Source organism: Physeter macrocephalus, chromosome 11, assembly GCF_002837175.3.
Source record: "Physeter macrocephalus isolate SW-GA chromosome 11, ASM283717v5, whole genome shotgun sequence".
Lineage (NCBI taxonomy): Eukaryota > Metazoa > Chordata > Mammalia > Artiodactyla > Physeteridae > Physeter > Physeter macrocephalus.
In genome coordinates, this window is record NC_041224.1 from 72,913,703 (window position 1) to 72,934,174 (window position 20,472).

Sequence of the window (20,472 nt, forward strand, 5' to 3'; positions counted from 1 at the left end):
TGTTTTCATTTCTTTAAATTCTTTTTTCTTTATTCTGTTCCGTGGCAGTGAATTCCACCATTCTGTCTTCCAGGTCACTTATCCGTTCTTCTGCCTCAGTTATTCTCAGTTATCCTTCTAGTGTATTTTTCATTTCAGTTATTGTATTGGTCACCACTGTTTGTTCTTTAATTCTTCAAGTTGTTTGTTCTTTAATTCTTCTTGGTCTTTGTTAAACATTTCTTGGGTCTTCTAGATCTTTGTCTCCATTATTTTTCCAAGGTCCTGGATCATCTTCACTATCATTATTCTGAATTCTTTTTCTGAAAGGTTGCCTATCTCCACTTCATTTAGTTGTTTTTCTGGGGTTTTATGTTGTTTCTTCATCTGGTACAAAATCCTCTGCCTTTTCGTTTTGTCTCTCTTTCTGTGAATGTGGTTTTCCTTCCACAGGCTGCAGATTTGTAGTTTATTTTACTTCAGCTCTACCTTGATTCTTATCAGCAATTCTGCCCTTGAACCATTGCTGTAAAACTCCTCACCAAATTCTCCCAGGTTGGGACACACAGTTTTGAGAAGCATGAGCCCACTGTATCCCCCTTTGCCTGGCAAAACATTAAAGCTATTCTTTTCTACTTCACCCAAAATTCTGTTTCTGAGATTCGATTCAGCATCAGTGTACAGAGGCTGAGTTTTCAGCATCAGGTGTTTTGTTCTCTTATCAGTTCTCCGGCTGGACCACTGCGTTCCATGTGGAGCTCCTGGCTCAGTTTCCAGGGATGGCAGGCTGTATTGTGTACAGCCTGGCTGGCTTGTGCTGGTACTTTTTCCAGCTGGGCTGGAGAGAACTGAGCTACCAGGTGTCAGAGCAGCTGGTTAAGTCAAGTCACGAGGAAAGTAACGCTTAAGGCTTTAATCATCTGCTGTGATCCTGTAAGCAAGAGGTGAAGCCAGAGAAAAGTGCAGCTTCCCCATTTCCCATTTTCCCTCCTGGACTGGCAAGCCAGCTAAGGGTCAGCACAGACGTGCAGAGCAGGTGTGATCATCTCACTGCTAGGGGAGCACTGAAAAATAATGGGCTTGGAGGTGAGAGAGAAAGAAGGGCCAGGATTGGAAAAGCACTGGACCCTGAGTTGGAGAAAAGTGTTTCAAGCCTCCCTTCTGCCCTCTCTCCCATGAAGAGGTCTCAGCAGAGGCACTGTGCCACATCCTGCCTCATAATTTCCTATATAGGAGCAATAGGAACACTTTTCACTCCTAATCAACATCTAACCAATTGCTGGGGCCCAGGGTAGGCAGCCCCAAAATGTGCCTCAATGGCATATTGATTATTTTGAATTAAAATTACTTAAGAAATGACCAGTGCAAGAGATACACTCTGACCCTCCTTTCTGTCTCACTGAGAGCAGGAAATAAATCACTCAAGTGAAAGGTGCCCTGTCTACATCTGGAGGTAAAAGGGCACCCTTTTAGCCAGAGATGAGGAATTCGGGCTGAGAAGCCTATATTGACAAACCTTGTTACTTCTTTAATTTACTACCCTAAGCCCAAACTCTGTTTAGATTCTTCACTAATTAAGCACTCAAGGCCATATTTCTCTGCCCTGTCAGTTCCTCGCAAATTTATTGTTTCTTTTTCTAAAAAGTGTAAAAGCTGCCTGCATTCTCCACTTCTTAGGTCCCATTTCTATGAGACCTCCACATGCATGAATTAAAATGTTTCTTTCTCTCTTGTTAATCTGTCTTGTGTCAATTTTATTAGTCCAGCCACAAGAACACTGCAGAGGTGGAGGGGGGAATGTGCCCCTTCCCAACACAATTGGGATGTTCCCTTGAGCTGACCTTCTAAAAAGACCCCAGTGGTCCCCTGCTCCCCTTCCTCACTACCACGGCGTTAGTCCTGAGTCCAAATTCTCCCACCTGAAAGATCATCAGCCTTCCAGTGGCTTTCACAAGCATTTAGTAGGGGACATTGGGACTGGAATGGCATCAGGTGGCAGCCCTGACATATCCTCCATGACTTTCCATTTTTGTACCTATGATGACGTCTTGAATGGAGACAACATAGCAGAAACCATGACTCCTTACAGACTCAGTGTGCACTTTTATCTCCTACAACCAAAGAGACAAAGTGAGGTACAAGGGGGATCAGCAGAGCCCTCGGTTGTCCCCCACTGCGGGTGGTGGGATGCCAACCACAGGATAAGTGGGCTGCCGCTGCCCCTGTCTTTGCCCCATTCAAGTCCACCCTCCTCCTCTCAGCCATTACTCCCACACAAGTTAAAGATCCATGACTTGACAGTAGGGCAGGCAACTCTCAGTGGTAGTGATTCCCAGAGGGAGGAGATTTTGTCCTCTGCAGAGGGCATGATCAAAGGGGCTGGCGATATTTTCAGGTACACTTTCCTGGATATTCCAACATGCCCCCATACCCCCTCATCCCCTCATCATAGCTGCCATCACCGACAGGAGTATCTTGCTTAGATGTGTTAGAGGAAAAAAAATCGACAATGTTCAGATTATGGGGGGAGTTTTTTGAATTAGACATAGAACCAGTTCCTATCACCTCTATCTCCATTTCTCTCTTTTTGTTTCTAGACTACAGGTCCAGAAAATGAGCCAGCTCAGCTGAACTCCTGACACACTGCTACAGTGAGCAGGGACATCACTGCCATTCTGGAACTGCCAAAAGCCTGGAGTCTGCGAGACATTTTGGAGGAATGCTAGTGGATCACTTGCAAGAATCTGAAGGTCTAACAGTGCATTGCCAATGGGGTTTAGGAAGAGCTAGCAGATTCTATGAGGCAGTCTTGGGGGCTGCCCGTGGATTGTTCATGTAAGCTTTTTGGTTTTCAGAGGGAATATTGATCCATCTCTTTAGCCCCTGACTCCGTGGCTGAGCTCCACCAAGGGGTAGGATCAGAGGTGCAATGGAGAGGGGTCAGAGAAAGCTGGGGAAACAGTTCTTGAACCACTGCTTATGAAACCTAGTCAATGGGGCCAGCTGTGGTCAAGGGGATGGGGGGGTCCTTGTGAAATGGAGCAGGACCCTGTGGGGCCTTCCCAGGACAGATTGCCCCCCTCCCCACTATGTCCTCAGCCTACCTTTTGTCTGAAGAAAAACTTTAGTCAAAGAATAAGTTTAATTAGAGAAGTTAAAAAAAAATCAGAAGCAAAAGAAAGTGGTCAAACAGGATCAAATAAATAATAATAGTTTAGTCATTAAGCAAAGTCAAGGACATTTAGTTCCTCCTCAAGGGCTATAGATAATGTTCTGAGCCATATCCTTTGAGCTGTTTTGCAGATACTGAAGCCCCCACCAGGTGGAAGAAGTTAACTACATGATGACCAGACTGTAGCCATGACATAAGCTGCCACAATTCTAAGAACTGGCCCCAAGGAAATGGGAACAAATCGACCCTGGAACTCAAGATTAACTGTACTTAAAACAATCAAGATGACTCTCATCAGATCACTTTATGACTAATTTTAAGATGACTGTCAGAGCTGTCCATGCTGTTTCTGCATGTAGCCCCTTCCCTCCTCCTATACACCCCTTAAACTCCCCTTTAAAAGATCTTGCCCACTGATTGGCAGGGGGGAGTCGGCCTTTGGGCATGAATCCACCTCTTGCCCCTGGTTGCTGGCCTCCTGAAAGCAACCCTTCCTTTCTACCAACACTGGCCTCTCGAGTATTGGCTTTAGGGTGGCGAGCAGCCAGACCTGAGTTTGGTAACACTTGTGAGCCTAGTGACTCTAAGCAGGTCCCTGGTGCCCATAAACACCCTTGGAGCAAGTTGTTGGAACTTAGAAGATGTAGACGCCCTCTGGAGGTAATCTTGCTAAAGCTTGCAAGGGAGAGTGACACAGTGTGGGACAAGTCTCCTTCCTTCTTCAGAGGGCCTGACGGCTGCCCTGCCAGGACAACTGAAGGCAAGAAGCAGCCACAGCCTCCCAGGCACCACATCCTCCCCTGCAGGGAAGTGAGCTCAGCTCAGTCCTGCACCCGTAGCCCGCCTTGGGGTCCCAGCAGACAGGAAACAGCTGTTCACCTGGCCCACTGCACCGCCCTCTCCACTCCTTTTCCTCCCTGGGTAACTTGGACTGTACTACTTGTGTGTGTGTCCTGCCTGTCAGGCCACCCAGCCCTGGAAAATGTTCACGTATTCAGATCAACTTCAACTTCCTGGACAGAACTGTGAGATGCCTGAATTGATGCCAGAGGCCCGGTTGGAGATTCATTCAGAAACTTAAGGAGGACTGACTTTCTGAAGTAGACCTTAATGGGCTATGAAACCTTTTCCCCTGGCTTGGTGATAGTTGGAACTCATGGCTACTTTTGAAACCGAGTGCCCCTAAAATTGAGTTCCCTTGCTGAGTTTATGATTATCTCTCTATCCAAAATGGTATTCCCTTGCTGTTCTTCCCTGACCTCAAACCCTTTCTTGTCCCCTCAGACCTCAATACTGGGCTAACTGAAGGCTAATCAACCAGAGTCAGATGACTCAGATTGCTGTTGTCAATAACATCATTAATGTACAACTCAGGTTGTTTCTCCAGGGCAAGATGATCTCACAGGAACCACCCTCCCCACTCCCAACCATGGACCACCTGGCCAAAGAATCAGAAACTGGAAACATCTTGACCCCCGAAACTATGACCAAGAAATGTCACAAATGTCTCAAGGCAATGGTTAGTTCCAGACTCTTTGTTCTTCCCTTTTAAAACACCTGCAACTCAAAGGCCAAGTTGCGGTGAATATGAGGTTTTCTCCCGCTCCCATGCTTGGAACCCTGTAATAAACCTTTACTTTGCTGCAAACTTCTGCTGTCAGAAGTTTGCAGCTGGGTTTTCTGTGTCCTGGGCACACCAGCCTTTGCTCAGCAACACTCCAATCTGTCAGGCAGGCCTGGTCATCTGCATGGAATAACCTCAGTTTTGGCATTGGTTGGCTGTTGACTCAGACTAATGAACTAATCTTGTTACAGCCCCTCAAAGTCTAACCTATTGAGATCCAGGACAGGGTAGCCCATGTTTCTCAACTGAGTTCTGAAAAAAATCAAGGAGTGATCTGGCTCCAGGCCAAAAACTTGTGTGGTTTATCAGGCTCGACCACAGGCAAGCCCAAACCTTTGCCTGGAGGCCTCAGGAGGAAGCTGCCCTCCCCACAGAGACTGGGACAGGCAGGCTTGACAGTCTCTGGGAGCTGCAGTAAGCACGCTGCTCCCTCCAACCATGTTCTTGGGCATATTTGCTTTCCTAGCTTGGGTGCCCTCATTTGGAAGCCTCCTTCTGGGCCACCACATTTGGTCTTTTTGGTTGTAGGAGATAAAAGTGCACACTGAGTCAGTAAAGAGTCATGGTTTCTGCCATGATGTCCTCACAGATACAGAAAGTGTGGAAAGTCATGGAGGATATGTCAGGGGCTGCCACTTGATGTCATTCCAATCCCAATGTCCCCCTACTGAATGCTTGCGAAAGCCAATGGGAGGCTGATGTCCTTTAGGTGGGAGGTTTGGGGCACAGGACTAAGGCCATGGTAGTGAGGAAGGGGAGCAGGGGACCACTGGGGTCTCTTTAGAAGGTCAGCTCAAGGGAACATCACAATTGAGTAGATGTAGATTATGAGTGAAAGTAAGTGAGAGAGACACTCTCAGGTTTTCCTATGTGGGTGAACCTGGAGTCAATGGGCACATTATGGACATTTAACTTTTTATCTCTAACATCCACTCCTTACAAAAACATCCTAACGAGTAAGAACTGGGTCATCTTCTCTGGGCTGTCTATAACACCTAGCTGTTTGGACCACTTAGAACAGAGTCATTATATGCTTCTAGGGTGAGCTTTAAGCCTTACACTCCCATAGGCATTGGGATGGATGTTTAGCCCCATGAGCTTGATAACTGTCTCTGGAGCTCACTGAAGAGCTCAGAATGCACTCCCCAAGACCCCACATCTGCTCAACCCTGTCTACAATAGAGGCTGTGCCCCCAGGGCTTAGCTCCTGTGTCATCAAAGTCCAAAGCATGGAGTTTGAAATAGAATTTAACCCTCAGGACACATTTATGCTTTTGCATCCTCTCTTGCTTAGTACAGTAAGTCCCATACATACAAATGAGTTCTGTTCCAAGAGCATGTTCATAAGTCCCATTTGTTCAAAAGTCCAACAAAGTTAGTACCCAACTAACACAGTCGACTGTATGGTACTGTACTGTAAATGGTTTATAATACTTTTCTGACAAATGATACATAAAAAGCAAACACAAAAAATAAACATTTTTAATCTTACAGTACAGTATCTTGAAAAGTACAGTAGTACAAAACAAAAGCTGGCATACAGGGGCTGGCATTGAGTGAACAGGCAAGAAGAGTTACTTACTGGAGGAAGGAGGGGCGGTGAGAGATGGTAGAGCTGAAGGATTGACAGCAATAGGAGATGGAGGGCGAGCTCAATTTCATGTGAACTAACTTACGTGATTGGACATGCAAATGCACGTTCACATCTTTGAAAGCTCGAAACTTGAAGGTTCGTATGTAGGGGACTTACTCTATATTTCCTGTATATTTATTTATATCTTAATGTGAATATAGTATTAACCTCTTTTGAAAAACAAAACTCAACTGAATCAATTTTAAAGCTCTCATTGGCTCTACTTGATGATTCATGAATTGGGCAGCATTCAATCTAGCAGATAGAAAGGAGCTCTGAGAAATTGCACAGCAGTAAGAAAACTCTTATAGGCAAAAGGGGGTGGGACAAAGAAGTAATACTAGGCAGAAAAGCAGATTGGTTATTGCAAGTTTACTTTCCTTAGGAGAATGACAGGGGTCTATCAGGCAGATGACTTCACTGGTGCTGATCAGGTGCTTCTTTGTTGACTGGTTTAAGATTCCACTCCTGAGAGAGAAGAAACTGTAATTAAGTCTCAGTTTGGTGAGGTGGGAGCTTAGTAGATGCAACTCCATGTTGGGTCTTGTTTGTCTTGTTTTTAACACCCTTTTGAAATAATTCATAAAGATTTATTAGTACATTATCATGAATGATTTATTTTTATTAACAAACAAACAAACAAAACAGAGTGAAACAAGTATAGCCCTATAAGGGAAAGTGTGAAATGCAGTGAGAGTAAACCAGCTGGTGAGAAATTAGGGTTTCTGCGGTTTATGCAAATATTAGGAAAATGGGTCACTGCCAATTCTACCCCACATTAAGTCATATGCCACAAGATAATTTCAGTTGTTTTGCTCCTCCCTCAGAAAGCACTAAGAAGAACTCATGCCTTTTAATAAAGCAGGCTTCTATAAAATGTCGATTGCTTTTTTGTTTCTTATAAGCATTTTGCTTTCTCAACAAAAATGGAGCATCCTTTCCTGAAGTGGCAAATAGAGTCATTGTTCTTATCTGCACAGGCACTCAGAGACAAAGTGGGAAAGGAAATCAGAGCCTAGAGAGAGGACAGCGGGAGACAATCCTGAGAAATTCTGGGTTAGGCTTGGATGAGACTTGAAAACAAGACCAACACCTTCATAGATGTCACACATCATGCCTTTTCTCTGCGTAAGCTTGTGCTTCTCCTCAGCTGAGGGGGAAGGTCTGTTTCTCTGCTCCCTTGAATCTGAGCTGATCTGGGACTGCATTGACCAACAGAATATAGCAGAAGTGACACTAAGCCAGTTCTTCACTTAGCTTTTAGGAGGAGTGGTCATTCCTGATCTTTCCTTTTGGAAACCAGCCACCATGTAAAAAGTGAAACCACCTTGAGATCACCATGCACAAGAAGCTCACAGCATGTATAGAAGCTGTGGAGAAAGATGCCACATGGTGAAGTCCTGACCTCAGCCCAGCCCAGCAACCAGCTGAATCCAGCCAAGTGAGTGACTGGTAGGTGTCATGTGAAACAGGAAAACCACATTGCTGAGCCCTTCTTGAATCATAAGCAAAGTAATATGGTTGTTTCTAAGCAAGTAGGTATTGGGGGTATTTTGTTATGTAAGCTCAAAATCAAAACCTCTAGCTTCAGAGAAGATCATCAGATAAAAATCCAGTAAAGCTAAGTATCGTAAATTCTGGGCTTGTTTCTTCTGCTCTGTATTTCAGGGGGCTATAAACGTATGAACATTCCAGTTTGCCTGGCCAGCTGGATTCTGATTAGGTTCAGTCGCTTGGAGATACTGACAGGAGTTTGGAAGGTAGGAGGAAGGGGTAATTTTTCTTTTTCTCTTTTCGGGAACAGTGACTGACCCCAGGCTCCAGTGTCTTTGGCATTTCCAACAGAGGTAACAGGAGCTGTCCATGCACTTCCATAGTACCAGCAGCTGAGGCAGTGTTGTAAATGAGTACATGCTTCAATAGTGGCCACCGCAAGTGGCTGAGTGACTGCAGACTTAGCAGCCTGGGTGGTTCTGGCTATATTATCTGCAGACTCCAAAATGTCAGCAGTAAGATGCTCCTAAGTCTGCTAATGCCACCTCCTTCCTCTTTGCTCCTTTATCCCTTCATCTATTAGAAATTCCTGAAGTGTTTTCTATTGTTGAGCTAGACATCCACATACATAGTTTTTGTAGCCAACCATGCTTTCAGGAAACAGACACTCAAAGATGAAAATTTGAGACAGATTATCTTTCCCTGGGCATGAACACAGTAATGACCTCATTATCAGTTGAAAATGAAATGCTGGTAGTTCATATACACATAATAACATATTTACTTAAATTATAACCTGGCGGGCTTCCCTGGTGGCGCAGTGGTTGCGCGTCCGCCTGCCGATGCAGGGGAACTGGGTTCGCGCCCCGGTCTGGGAGGATCCCACATGCCGCGGAGCGGCTGGGCCCGTGAGCCATGGCCGCTGAGCCTGCGCGTCCGGAGCCTGTCCTCCGCAACGGGAGAGGCCACAACAGAGGGAGGCCCGCACACCACAAAAAAAAAAAAAAAAAAAAAAAATTATAACCTGGCATTACCTGGAATAATAGGTCTATTGAAGGTAAGGTATTCAATCAACTACAGTGATGGTGGGCTGGCTATTTCTGATTGCACTGGAGAGTTACATAAAGAAAATGAGTTACTGAAGGCTTTAAACTCTCAACTCAAGATATGGTCAGAGGACTAGAGATCTGTTACTGTGGTCCTCAGGCAACCCATTATCTTTTATAGAAATAAGTAATAAGACGTACAGCTGAAAATCATGCCCATAATTTGATTCTGCAAGTTGCAGAATTACAACATAAGTTAGATTCATAGCCTCTCCATATCACTTAAGTGAAACTCAAGGTAGTGATTGAGAGAATGGAACCCCAATGCATGGAGTGGGGATATTTGATTTGGCTCGGATGAACAGAGAATTATAAAGCCCAAATTTCTTTGAGGTTTTTCTTGCCAGTGGAAATAGTCCCTCCCATTGTCTGAAGGAAGCCAGGCTTCTCTTGCTTGAAGACTCAATCAGTATTTTAAAGACTTTAATGTGCATAAGAATCACCTGAGTACCTTGTTAATATGCACGTTTTGACTCAGTAGGTCTTGGGTGTAGCCTGAAATTCTGCATTTCTAGAAAGCTCCCAGAGGAAGCCAATGCTGCTGGTTCACAGACCACATTTTGCACCAAGGGACTCAACATGGACCTTATCCATTAAAGTTACCTTGCAAGGGGATGCCTATTCTACACCAGGTCCACCCTTACCACCCTTCAAACCTTCCAGACCCCAAACTGGAATTCATTCTCAGCCCGGCCCAGGAGGTCAGGTATGATTCAGCATGAGATAGTTTAGACATTGAAATAATTGTAAGATTATGCCAATTTATATTAGAAGAAAGGTAAGGAATATGTGTGGGAATGGATCCTAAGATTGCTAGACCGAGGAGGCAGAAGATAATGTTGGGGGTCAAACTTGTTGATATGGATCTATGTCATATAAATATAGTTTGAGAATCTGGGAATGGCTATAAGTCCAAGTTTGCTTGGTTAGTTGACTGAAACCTGAACCAGCAGTGGCCTGCCTCCATTGAGGTTGTAAAACCATACAAGCACAGTAGAGGGTAGATTAACATCTTTAGGGCATTAGGTAAATAGTCATGTTGGAGTGGGATTTACCAAATGTGAACACACACATGCCCATCCACTGTGTCCCCTAGAGAGGTCCAGAATATGTTTCCTTGATTAAGGGATTGAGAAATGCACTGGTAAAAAGAGCACCAGCTGCTTGAAAACCCTTTGGTAGCAGTCTTCCACAAGCCAGGGCCCCTGAGAAAAGCCACGAGGGTTCCTGATTCAATGGGAATCTTGGAATCCCAGAGTGCAAGAGTCCAAGAAGCAGACACACCAGGAGAAAGGTGAGCTCAGTTACTGAAGCAGTGCTGGAGCAACAGGAATCTTTGGCAGTGGTGTCCTACGAATGAAATCGATGGGCTGTCTACTGGAGTATTATTTGATATGTACAATTAAGAAACTCCAGGTTTGGTGGCCAGAAACTTGGCTTGAGTCACTACAATGGACTGTATTGCCTGTGGTCCAGTACCAAGAGCCAAGGCAGTTCCCAGTCTCTTTCCACTGAAGGAAGGATAGACTGAGTCCACCTGAGGAAGGACCCTGTGGCATTGCCACAAGAATAGGCTGTACATACTTGCCCAACCCTTCCCCCAGAGGACCTCTGGGCATTTATTCTGTTGACTTACTGGCTTTGATTTGACACTCATCCTTTCCTGCATTGTGATAGGGATGGAATAGGAAGGTTATACAGGTAGTTGTAGACATCCCAGTAGGGGATTATAGATAGAGAGGAAAACCTAGGGAACTTTGGGAGACCACTGTTACGTTCATGATTGCTCAAGAAACCTATCGGAACTTCGAGGAATGAAGCAGGCTTACTTAACTGTAAAGCATGAGATATGCCCGCAGGTCATTAAGTGAAAGAAAAAAAAATACCACCCTTCTGCTGATTTGAATAAGTGCTATGACAGACCTAGTTTGACCTCATAGGGTCAGACATTCTCCTGCCCCATACAAAGGAGGAGTGAGTGATGTATGTCTACTCGAAGAATGAAGAAGGCAGTCTTTTCCCCCTCCCCCCCTTTCCTTTGATTATAAAAATGTAGCCCACTTAATCTTCGGGGCAGAGCCCCCTCGCCTGCCAACTTGCATCTCTCACAAGCGTCCTATATTAATAGATCTACTTCTCGCCTATCACTTTGCCTCTTGCTGAATTCCTTCTGTGTTGAGACACGTGGAACCTGAGCCTCAGTAAGTCCAGACACGAGGTGAGTGAATCTAATGAAAAGAGCGAGGGTTCAAGTCCCAATCTGGGTTTAGGCTGGGTTCAAGTCCCGCCACTTGGGTTCAAGTTCCGCCACGTGGGTTCAAGTCCCAATCTGAGGTGCACAGTTTCAGTTAGGCAGCCCCGAATTATTAGTATTAATGTTGGTGTTATTTGTTTTTCCTGCTCCTCCAGTACTTTTGTGTGGTTCACTGGAGCTTGAAATAAATGAAGTTTTGGCCTAAGTTTATCTCAGAGTGGTTCCAGTGGGTGTGAACGTACCTGATTCTGTTATGTATAATTCAAATCTCCTACTTGACAAATGACACTATCATATTGCCCCCTGAATCTTGGAGTGGGGGCTACTGTGGTCAGAAAAGACAAAATGGTAGCCCCTGAAAGTTCCCCTTCTTACAAAGGTAGTAAACCAAAAGTGATGCTGCATCCTAGGGAGAATTAGGGAGGTTAGTGCCACCAACAAAGACTTGCAAGATGCAGAAGTTGTCCTGTCATACGTCTAATTATTAACTCATCTACTTGACCTGTGCAAAAGGCACATTTTTCTGCATTCCCTTACTTCCCTGGTTAGTAACTGTTTGAATCTGCTCTTTGGTATTCTGGAAGATCTAGGAGGCTGAAGCCTTTATCCTGAAAATAAGAAACCAGACATGGAAAGGTTTTTGTACCTGGGAGGGCACCATAGGGTCCTGCTTGGTTTTGTATGCATAGAAAGGAAGATTTTATTCCCATCCTGGAAATGGCTTAGAAGCTGGGAAGGTTTCATGGCCTTTTCCACTTCTGAAAATTTGAATTTGCAAGGAGTGCTTACCTCAACCTAACCATGTGTGTAATTCTATCCGGAAGCTGATTCCATGCCTCATTAACCCATGTCATGTTCTGTGGAAGCTGGTTAGGTGAATGGATCTTCCCTCACTGTCTACATCCCTGTGCAAACCTCTGTTAAAGCTGTATTTCTATTTGGAGATCTCTTATTTCTTTGTCTCCGGCCTAGTGATTCCTGCTTCAGGAAGATTCTTGCTTCCCTCCCCGGTGTCCTCAAACATAGCTGCTCCTGGGGCGGCTCTTCCAGGCTCTTTCTCACCTCTTCCTCACTAGCTCTCTATCCTCCTGCCAGAAACACTTAGGGGGAGGCAGAAAGCAGTGAATTGGCCAGGCTTAGAATACCCTGTGTAAAAGAAATGCTAATTATGTAATTAGCATGATGGAAGTGTTAACTAACCCTATTGTGGTAATCATTTCACAATATATGTGTATCAAATCATCATGTTGTACACCTTAAACTTACACGATATTATAATGTCATTTATAAGCTATATAATGTCATCATAAAACTGGAAAGAAAATAAAAGAGAATTCCTTTGTCAAATAGTTTGACCAATAAATATTATAATTTATTGTGATATTTTAAATGAATTATATCAAGGGCAAAAATAACAATACTGTTTACACAATCTGGATGTCCTGGGTTTATGAATTACAGGGTGGCAGGGCAGGTTATCAAGCTCACAACCCCCCGTAATGCCCAGCTTTCAACAATTATATTTAGTCTTTTTGCTAAGACGGATCTAAATTTACTTAATGTGAATTTCAACCTGGATTACTAAAAGTTTCTTCTTTTCCCACACCGGGAGTCGAACCCGGGCCGCCTGGGTGAAAACCAGGAATCCTAACCGCTAGACCATGTGGGAGCCGACGGCGACACTTTACAGTGCAAGTCAATTGAATCATTCCCTTCTGCTTCCGCTTTCGTTGTTCTGTCCCGCCTTCGAGTCGAAGAGGCCTTCTGCGCTTGTGCAGATCTTTGGCGTTAGGGACTTCTAGTCTGGTCTGGGCTGTGCTGCTTTTCTGCGCGCGGAGCCTGGAGCCCGGCGCGGGGGCCTACGGCCTCCCCAGACCCTTCACACCCCGCCTCGGGGAGCCGATCCCGCGCACTCAGTCCCCGGGAGGCCACTCCCGACCCCCACCCACCCCGCCCGGGGAGCCGCCCCCCGACCCTGCACACCCAGCCCGGGGAGCCTATGACTTAAATTTCTAAAAAGCTGTGTTAGAAGGCTCCGCAGTGAGATTTGAGAAAAGAATGGTTTGAGTAACTCACAGAGCAGGTTGTGAGCCTGGCTCCCAGGTCTCAGTTTCCCGGTTTTGACGCTGAGGGTAACTTTTATTAGATCAGATTTTTACAATCATGATGTTTAAGGTCAGGGTTTTTAAGTGGAATTTTGCACTTAGAAGGCAATGCATGAAGCTCAGAATAGCTCCTGGGGAACGTTTTGGGGCAAAAGACCTTTAGAGACTACCGTTTTTAAGATCTTGTTTAGGGATGGCCTTACATCAGTAAAACTAAAACAAAACACCCCAAACCGTAAAGGAAGAATCCATACATTGCACTACTTTAACAACTCATACCTTGGGGGAAAAAACGTAAAACAGCAAAACTACTGACTGGGAGATAAACATGTACACCCCACCTAAGATATTGGTGTCCCATATAGAAGGAAACTACATATGATTTATTGGAAGACAAATACTGCAATATAAAAGTGAGAACTTGTGAAAAGGCCCCTTGGAGAGGAACCCCAAGGCTAAAATGCATCTGAAAAAAATCTCAAACCTCACTGGCTCCAGGCTAGCATTAGGCCAAAAAGCAAGTGTGATATGTCAAAAGGTGGCAAGTATGTGGGAAGAAGGAAGCTCTTGGAAACTCATAAAACTTGATCAGGGAGGCAAGTTGTCACGATTTCCTGAACCTGCTTATGACCAAGAAATTCTATTTTTTAATTTTTGTAAAACCGGTATGTTCTGGAATTTCCTCTCAGTGAACACGAAGAAATGCTGCTATGAAAGTAATAGGTGGACCATAGGGAGGAGAAAGGGCCAGCGTCACCCTAAGCAAAAGTCGGGGAAGGGTGGAGATTCTTAATCTCTAAGAATTTCAAATGTCTGTGTGATTATAAAAAAAATTCTCAATAATTGAAAATATTTGTGGGATGAAAAGGACCATACATAATGTCTACCGATGAGCCACAGACTGGAAGAAAATGTTTGATACGAAAATGTCACTATCCTTACTATATACAAGGGAAAAAACCTTAGCAGCTTAGCTCCCTGAGAAAAAACCCACAGGGAAAGGGGATTGAGAGAGGAGGAGTTCTGATTAGTCAATAAATTGGGGAATAGCTCAGTCTTGCTTGTAACCGTGGCAATGGAGAGGCTTCCCAGGCCTTGCAGGAGGGGCCAGAGCCACAAGATGGCATGAGAGTGGCTCCTGGCTTTCACTGTGTGGCGGTCACTTGCCAACCACCAACACATACATTGCATTGTTATGTCTAGAAATTGTTTTATTGCACTGAGTCATGGTAATTTGGGGCTTGTTAGTACTACACTAAATAATGCCTTAGGTTCCTAAAATAGGGGCAACAGTCATGGAAAAGAATTTTCTAGTAGGTGATTAAGCGACTTTTTTGGTTTTGTTTTTGGTAAAAACAAGTACAGCAGGAAGGCTTGAATATTTAGCTTTATTTTACAGAGCAGTGTGTCAGGATTCATATCTTCTATTTGGTACTATAAACTGAAGTAATTTTTGAAAAAATTAGTAGTTAATATCTCACATTTCTATCTTTTATTGCATATTTGATGGATTTTTAATAATTTAGACTTAAGAAACTTTTAGATCTGAAATGTAACCTTGGGGATATGCAAGGCCAGAACCTCAAAAATATCCAGGAGCTTAAAATAACTTGCCCCAAATCATCCAACTAATAGATTTAGTGAAGTTCTTTTGGAGATCATCATGGGTTGACTCCATGATAAGGATAATATTAGAATATGCTGAAATGAATGAAATCTAGAAAGCAATTTCTCCATAAAGAAATAGGAAATTACAGGGACAATATACATTCTGAATAAAAAGTTACTAAATTCCAATGTCTTTAAATGAATTGGGAGGTGTAATATTAAGACAGGCTGGGACCTAGGACCTGGGACCTGGGACCCTTTGCTGCAGTGCTTGTACATGGACAAACGTCTCCTTGAGCAACAAAATACAAAGAAACTATGAGGGACTAAAAATAACTGCATGAATGTGCACTTGGGGCAAATTATGAACAATAAGATACAAAAAGACCAGAAACCCAATTGCCACTTCTGAGATATCAGGAGAAAATCAAGGTACTGTGCATGATCCCTGCACAGGGTACCACCAAGGGGGTGAGCAGACCATCTAAGCCATCCCTCCAGCCCAATCCATGGATCTGCTCCATTCCTCACCCCATTTAAGGGACTAGCTCCCCGCCCTTCACAGGGAGTGAGCAAGGGAAACTTACTTGTTTTCTCATGCTTCATTGAGTACCAATAAAGCCTTGCCTGAATTTCTCATCTGGCCCGTTATCAATTTCTATTGATTGAAGAGTCCAAGAACCTGGGTCAGTAACAATATTACTGGTAATAAATTTTTTATTAACTTGGATAACCTGAAGGTTAAAGTAGAATAATATGAATAGCTTGTGTGCGTGTGGTTGTGCATATAAATTTCTCCTGCCTTTTGATGTCAGATATCTCTGGCATAAATCCTAAATCCAAAAACTGACTAGCTGTTAATTTTTGGAAAAAGTACTGAATCTTTGAATATGGGTTCTCCCCCTTCACACCACCAGTAACAATATATAACAGTGAGTCATTGTGAGGGCAAGTTCTTAGCATCCAGCCCGAAATGAAGGTGGTACTTGCCCAGTGTTACTGTCACCACCAGGGGCTCTGGCAGAAGGCATTGATCTGGCCACCCTCACTCAGCTACACAACAGGATATACCTCCTCTACTGATGGATCTTCTGGGTGATTGATTTTCCAGCTGGTGTTTGGTTCTGATTGAGGAAGTTACCTGCATTTCACCATTACTCTCTCCAGCTGCCCAGACCACTGGAAGGAAGCTACAGTGATTGCTGGAGTGTACACGGCCAATATTTGGCCTTCCTTTTTGGAGAGACTTTGTGCATTTTCTCTGCATTTGGATGTGTGCTCTTTCCCTTCTGCTCGCTTTCTTCCTTTTTTTTTTTTTCAGTACAAATGTCTTTATTCATTGTATTTTCCCAAAGAAAAGAAGGGGAAGGGAAAAGGGTCAGCATGTGTGTTACAAAATGATGGCAAATGGGAAAGGAAGTACCTGACACAGCAAAATCAACTGTCAAATAAACACTGCCCAGATGGGGTTGCCAAAGCCCAAGGGGGCTCAGTCTCCTGCAGTTCAGTAATGAGGGGAAGGGATGAGGAAAAGAACAGACAGGTACATGCTTTTCTACCCTCCCTCCCTCCCCATAAATTCAAGATTTCACACAAAGCTTTGGTTTGTATTAGTAAACATGGAGTTACATTCGTCTGTCTCCTATTAAACAATCTTGTGGCCACTTTGACATAAGTTTCTTGCACCTGCATGAAAGTTCCTGAGGGACTTGGATATACATTCATCTTTCCTTTCGTGGTCTCCCAACCCCACTTTCTACATAGAAGGCCCCCTCATTGCTCCTTCCTACCCTAGGATTAGAGATTAAATCCATCTAAAGACAGCAGTCTGTCTGGCATGAATCACGTCAAGGAATGGTCATGACTCAGGAGATTGGGAACAAGGGATGGAGAGTTCTTAGCTTCTTCAGGATTTCTGCACAAGTCATTTAATCACAGACACCCCACAAATTAAACATATAGGTGTATGGGCTATTTTTTAGAGGGGGTACGAAGGGGGAAAGAAGAGGGGGTAGGAATACAGTTTTTAGGACAGAAGATCTTGTTTGAAATAGGAAATAGAGGAAGGGGAACACAAAAGAAAGTGTGGCTCAAGACCCCCGACTTCAAGAAGAGGGGGCCCCAAGCTTATGTTTCAGATCTTTTTGGCTGGTGCAGAACATTTTGTCAAAGATGCTTTGGCTATTTTTCTCAATATAACAAGAAGTTTGTAAACAATAAAACCCCAAAAGAACATGGAGAAGACCAAAACATTATATTTACACAAACTAGGCCACCTAGTGGTCACCAAATCAGCTACTTGTGAAGTCCTATGAAGCCCAGACAAATACAATAACTAGAGGGGGGCAGTTACTGGGGGAGACAAAAACCCAGGATCAGACACACATCACCCAATGCGTTCTCTTGCATTTTCCCCCTTAACAACACAGTGAGGTAGGTTTGCAGTGATCTCACAGCATGTAAATGAAACCCCCTTTTCTTCTTTAGCTACCATGACACTAATCACTGTTGCAGCAGGGCAGGACACTGGCTCTGGGAACCACAAAGAAGCCATCGCTAAAGGTGTCTCTGGAAGCCAAGGGGGAAAAGCCCAGAATTGTTAAAGGTTAAGGATCTTGTCCTTGCTTCATATGTCCATCCCTGGGCAGCTCAAGATGGGTACAGAGGCATCGTTCTTAAAACCGGTCCTTACCAACTCACATTTTTTACAAAAACGCACACAATACACCCTATTGTGCATGGTAGGCCTAGCCCAATCCAGTGAAGGATGGATCTGGTATGTAAAGCAAGTCAGTGCCCTGGAATTAGAGGTCTGGAGCAAGAATCCTTTATCACACATACAGATGACCTCTGCCTAATCTTGGCTTCCCCTCTCTGCACCTTTTACCTGGCCCAGCCTCTCCTAACCTCTCTGTACCACCTTTTCCTATTCAGACCAATTTCCAGTCTTTCAGTAGAAGGAGACCAAGTCATGGGGCAACCCAGTTAAAACCTAGTCTCCCATGAAACACTGAAGGTGGAGGGGTTTCAAGAGGACACTATGGCAGAAAAGCCACCTCTAATTGACAAAAATGAGGTAGTTCAATAGGCTATACACTCCAAAGAGTTGTTTTCTCTGGTGATACAGCAACAAAAAGTATTCCTGCTGTGCAGACCTGGAGCTGCTGCTGACTTATCCCTGAGACTGCTCATATACCTTAGAACACAGTGCAGGAATGAGGGCCTTAGATTAAAATACACAAAAATACAAAACCAGAATATTTATAGTATGAAAAAAAGAGTTAAAATGCACAAGATACATCATTTACACAGAGCTAGTGCAGTTGGCATCCTGGAGAAAGTGGGACCCAAGGTACAGTCATCCAAGGGAACAAATAAATAAAATTGTATTGGCCCAGAATGGGGTGGGAATGAACTTAGAAGCAGCAGGTCTACAGCTGTGCCCATAACCACCCCTTTTGCCTATCATCACAACCCACTGCTTGGGACAGTTCTCAGCACTCCATCCCAAGAGGGGGTTATGAGGAGACAAGATGTGGAAAACCCTGCCTTACCCCTGAGATATTTCCTCCCACAGATGGTGGTGGCTTGTGGGTTTAGGTCTATCAATCTGGTCTCATGCTTAATCTTTTCACTCTGGCATGGGAAATATTATTCCATATCCTTATTTAAGAGTAAAACAACTTTCCTATCCAGGCCACTTTCAAAAGCTGGAGATTCTGGGGGTGGAGACTCAAATAAAGCATGCAGGGAGGGTTACCCCCCAAAGCCCTCACGCTCATTTGGATAGAGCATGATTGGATTTCCTTTGCCTCACCCCTTCTCCCAAACCAAGGGGGAAGAGGGAGTGATGCTACAAACCAGCCTGATATATATGGCAGTGCCAGCTGCCCCCTACCCACCCTGTCCCCACTTTCTCCACTCTACCGATTGATGCCTGTTCCTCAAAACTTTCTGATCACAAAAGGATAGCCCCCACCCGCTGTGACTCAATTCTGGGCTTCTGGGAGCATGTCAAGGCTATGGATCTCTTCTTCCTCCTCCTGAAAGTAGGCTGGCTTTCCCTGTGAGCTGGGAGCTTGCTGGGCCTTCAGTGGACACGAGGCTACCATATGGTTGATGCTCTGGCAGAAGTGGCACTTGGGCTGGGGTTGCCATTTGCATTCCTTAGCATGATGGTCTAGACCTCCACAGCTGTAGCACATATCTCCCTTTGATCTGCATTTCTAAATGTTCTTCCCTTTGGGCCGCCTCTCGCTCCCAATACAGGGCCCCACACCAGGGCTGGTGACTTGGATAGATTCCAGGCCCTTGGCAGACTTCTTAAAGTTGAACTCCATGGCCTCACCCTCCTTCAGGCTCTGGAAGCCCTCCATGTGCAGCTTACTCTGGTGCACAAAGACGTCCACTGGGGGGTCGAATGTGACCCTGGTGCGGGCGGTCATGGTTAGGAAGCCGAATCCCATGCACACGCTGAACCACTTACATATGCCAGCACCATGCAGCAGCTGCAGCTCCTTGGTGGCCCCAGCTGTGGACTCCGGCGCCTCCTCTGACCCTTTGGCACAGCCACCTGCAAACTGCTGGTTTGACATGGAGCCCATAGTAGTTGGCAGAGCCCGAGGCCCCGGGTCCCTGGTCAGGCAGCTACTGGCCCAGAGAAGACCGGAGGCAAAGGGGTGGCTTGGAGAATAGATTGCTACATCTTCCCCAGCACAATAGTGGTGGGAGAGCCCACGGCTGTTTTTGGCTTGTTTTCTTTTTCTGGACTGTGGCAGTGCTTCTTCTCTTCATGATTTATTTGAAAGTTGTTTAAGGCCTTGCATTTTCATCATCTTTTCATAAGCATACTTCAAAAAACTTTAAATAGAACTGCAAACATCTTGGGATAAGAGTGTGATTGAACTGTTTTGCTGCTCTGTCCACACCAAGTACAACATAGATATGCAACATTTTTGACTGGTTTATTTCCTTTTCAATGATAGTAAGTAAGATTATGGAAATCATTTTTGGGCAACTTGAAATTTCTCAACTTGTGTTTTAAAAAATGCATCCAGTTTGTAAGGGAGACAGTGACCACCTTCACTCTTGCTCTAAAAAATACACAAAATAAAACAAAAAAACTGACATTCTTTCTAAAGAGCATCTTTGGTTATTCTCCAAGCCAAAACAGACTACTATTTAAAAGGTAATTGTTAATTATATTGGATTAACCATACGAAATTGCCAATAATCCACTGGTTTTGATTCACAGTAAAATAGACAAGGTGAAAAGGCAGAGGGCTATGTACCAGATGAAGGACCAAGTTAAAACCCCAGAAAAACAACTAAATAAAGTGGAGATAGGCAACATTCCAGAAAAAGAATTCAGAATAATGATAGTGAAGATGATCCAGGACCTTGGAAAAAGAATGGAGGCAAAGATCGAGAAGATGCACTAAATGGTTAACAAAGACCTAGAAGAATTAAAGAACAAACAAACAGAGATGAACAATAT

General features: G+C 44.3%; 1 non-coding gene and 1 pseudogene across 1 annotated transcript; both read right to left on the reverse strand.

The window, feature by feature from the left end:
* Window positions 1–12,859: 12,859 nt before the first annotated feature.
* On the reverse strand, window positions 12,860–12,931 carry TRNAE-UUC (transfer RNA glutamic acid (anticodon UUC)). The gene has a single exon. It is a non-coding gene; the product is annotated as a tRNA-Glu (tRNA).
* A 6,033-nt stretch (window positions 12,932–18,964) lies between these two features.
* On the reverse strand, window positions 18,965–19,579 carry LOC102974051 (protein lin-28 homolog A-like; annotated as a pseudogene).
* Window positions 19,580–20,472: the final 893 nt, after the last annotated feature.